Source organism: Mastomys coucha, unplaced genomic scaffold (assembly GCF_008632895.1).
Source record: "Mastomys coucha isolate ucsf_1 unplaced genomic scaffold, UCSF_Mcou_1 pScaffold21, whole genome shotgun sequence".
In the NCBI taxonomy this organism is placed as follows: Eukaryota; Metazoa; Chordata; class Mammalia; order Rodentia; family Muridae; genus Mastomys; species Mastomys coucha.
Window position 1 is genome coordinate 36,554,740 of NW_022196904.1, and position 3,422 is coordinate 36,558,161.

Sequence of the window (3,422 nt, forward strand, 5' to 3'; positions counted from 1 at the left end):
GTTCGAGGCCAGCCTGGTCTACAGAGTGAGTTCCAGGACAGCCAGGACTACACAAAGAAACCCTGTTTTGAAAACCCAAATAAATGAATATAGATAAAAATCCACTCCCTCAAGTTCGAGATCCCAATAGTCACCCAGACTACCAGTGGACCCTAACAGGCAAAGCAAATATACAAACCTCCTATAGTTGCAGAGGGGCCTACTGCAAGTGCTATTCTAGAAACTTCCAGGGACTTAGAGACATCGATTACAAGACCTCCATCTATCCGTCAGGCACAGCCCACCTCTCCATATGGATAAAGACCTTTTAGCTGTGGAGAGGGACAGATGAGCAAGATGCCTTCTGAGTCTGAGAAATATCATCTCTGTATACCCAAGCCAGGATCCTGCCATACTGTGTGACATCATGGAAAGCTGGTGTCCAACTTGGTGACCACAGGACACCAGGCACAAACCACGAACCCCATCTGACTCAACTTTTTTGGGCTTTACTGAAAGGTCTCACTTAGCCCAGCTAGCCCTGTACTCTTGATCCTCTTACTTCCACTCCCCAACTGCTGGAATTACATCAGTGAGCCAGTGTGGTGGTTTGAATATGTTTGGCCATAGGGAGTGGCACAGTTGAGAGTTGTGACCTTGTCAGAGGAAGTGTGTCACTGTGGAGGCTGGCTTGAAGACCTCATGCCAGTTGCCTGAAGCCTGTCTTCTGTTTGCCTTCAGAACAAGATGTAGAACTCTCGGCTGCTCCATCACCATACCTGCATGGACACTGCCATGCTAATGGATTGAACCTCAGAATCTGTAAGCCAGCCCCAATCAAATGTTGCCTTGTCATGGTTTCTCTTCATAGCGATGAAAACCCTGACACAGCCAGTATCCTGGCTTGATCATCCACCTGTGAACTCTAACCCTCACCCAACCCACTTAGGTGGAACTTCATCTGAGCTGTCTGTCCCATACAGAACACAGGCTTTCACCTGCCTCAGCATCAAAGGTTGGCCCCAAACACTTCCCACACCCCCTGCAGGCTAGGCCTCCTGTTCCTTTGCCTGGCCCTGGCATATCACATCTAGAACAGCAATTTGGCATGTGTCAAGTTGCTTGACTTGGTGCTGCTTCCCTTGGGGAGATGAAGGCTACCGAGCCCCTCACAGAGCAGTGACTACTCCCTACTGGCTTTTCAACTCAATCAACATCTGTGACCCTTTCTGCCCTGTCCAATGATTGTGGGTGTTATTCTGTATGCCATATTGGACAGCTCATCGGTGGTATTCCTTGCTGGCTTTCTGTTAACATGGCCAGAGCCTTTGGCCCGTGTTCAACTTGCCCCAGGGACTGAGCAAGGCTAAGAACAAGCAGCAGTGTGCTCTTTCCTTGGGCCAAGAAGGGGTCACCCCTTTCAAGGCAGAACCTGTGGCTGGCTGCAGCCTCTCCACCCTTTCCCAATCAAGGTTTTTAAGTCTCAGGAGTGCCAACAGGAGGAACATTGCCCTTGCCAGCAAAGGATTCTGTGTCCCAGCAGACATTCCCCCAGAACAGAGCTGAGTATTTCCCACAATATGGTAGGGTAGGGTGTAGTTTTGGCCTGGACATCCTGGTTCTTGTAAGGCCAAGATGCATACTGAGCAAAGGACAAGCTGCTGCTTGCCCTGAGAAGAGAAAGCATAAGAATATACACGACAACTGGCAGGCCATTTTTGGAAGGCTCCGGGCCACTGCCATTCCCAAGTTTCTAAGACAAGAGTCAAAGGCTGGCACAGCCTGGCTGGCATCTCCCTAGGCACGTGTCTGTGCCTGTGGTAGAGTTTCCACAGTCTCCCAGGCTTTGGCAATGGTTTTGCTTCGGGTTTTGAGAAAAGGTCTCTCAAGTCGAGGTGGTCCTCTGACTCTTCTCCGCTCAGGCTCCAGTTTCTGTCACCCAGTTTTGACATGAGCATGCCAAACGGCCTGCTCCAACTACAAAGCTGAGTTTTGAATTTGGGAAGCTGGATTTTATCCAAGCCAACGCTGCCCTTCCACTCTGCCAGGGTGGTCATCTCTGCTCTAGAACTTCGAACTGGGACGGTTAACTCTGACCTCTGACCCTGGGATTTCCAGCTTCCATTTGCAGGGCTGGTCTACAATCTAAATCAAGCCACATTTTGGCTTACAAGTCATGACCACTGAAGGTCCACTTACAACCCTCACTAGAGGCTAACCCCATTGTTAACATTCTAATTTTAGTGTCCACATCCACCTGGGGGTGGGAAGACTCGGGCTCTTGTACACATTAGGTTTCTATCACTGAGCCACACCCTACCCCTCACTGGGGGATTCTAGACAGCAGCTCTACCAGCAAGACCTGATCCCATCCCTTTTCAGGCTTACTTTCCATGGTAACGCCTCCTGGGATTACTTGGTTTTGATTTACAGACCTGAGACAAAATTCCTGCAAACTCTTGAAGGGACACTCTGAGCAACAAATGACTCAGTAACCTAGTACCTAACATCCATTGTGGTACAGGTCTGTCTCCTGTGCAGAACACGGGCTTGCTTTCACCTGACTTGGCATCAAACACTGGCTTTGAACATCTCCCACTTTCCCTGCAGTACCAGCCTCCTGTTCCCAGCAGCCCCTTCCTGGCCTTGCCTGGCCCAGCCCCTGGCAAATCAAATCTAGAACAGCAACCTGGCATTTGTGTTAAGTTGCCTGTCTTGGTGATGTTCCTCTTGGGGGGCAGGCTACTGATGCCCCTCACAGAGCAGTGTCTAGTCCTTACTGGCTGTCAACAGCCATGACCTTGGACTGCTTTCTGACCATTCCAAGGACTGTGAATGCCAGGAAACTGAGACCTCAGACCAATCTAGGCTACAGTGAGGCCATCTGATATGCTTCCAGCTTTTAGGCTCCTGAGCTGTTTGGCTGTGGAGGAGACCCTCACCTCTGTAACAATGACTGCTACCCAGCTCCGGACACCTGCTCTCCATGAATCAACCTGCAAAGCACATTGCAGTCTTCAGAAATCTGCCTGCTTCTGCCTCCTGAGTGCTGGGATTAAAGGCATTCGCTACCACTGTATCCTTTAAAAGTGGAATTTAATCAGGTGGGCAGGTACACATCTATAATCCTGATACTTGGGAAGTAGAGGCAGGGGGATTAGAAGTTTACCAGCCAGTTACTTCATAAGCTTAAGCTACTTGAAATGAAAAAGGGAAGTTCAGGGTTGGAGAGATGGCTCAGCAGTTAAGAGCACTGACTACTCTTCCAGAGGTCCTGAGTTCAAATGCCAGCAACCACACCGCGGCTCACATCTGTAATGAGATCTGATGCCCTCTTCTGGTGTGTCTGAAGCCAGCTACAGTGTACTTATATATAAGAAATAAATAGTCGGGCAGTGGTGGCGCATGCCTTTAATCCCAGCATTTGGGAGGCAGAGGCAGGC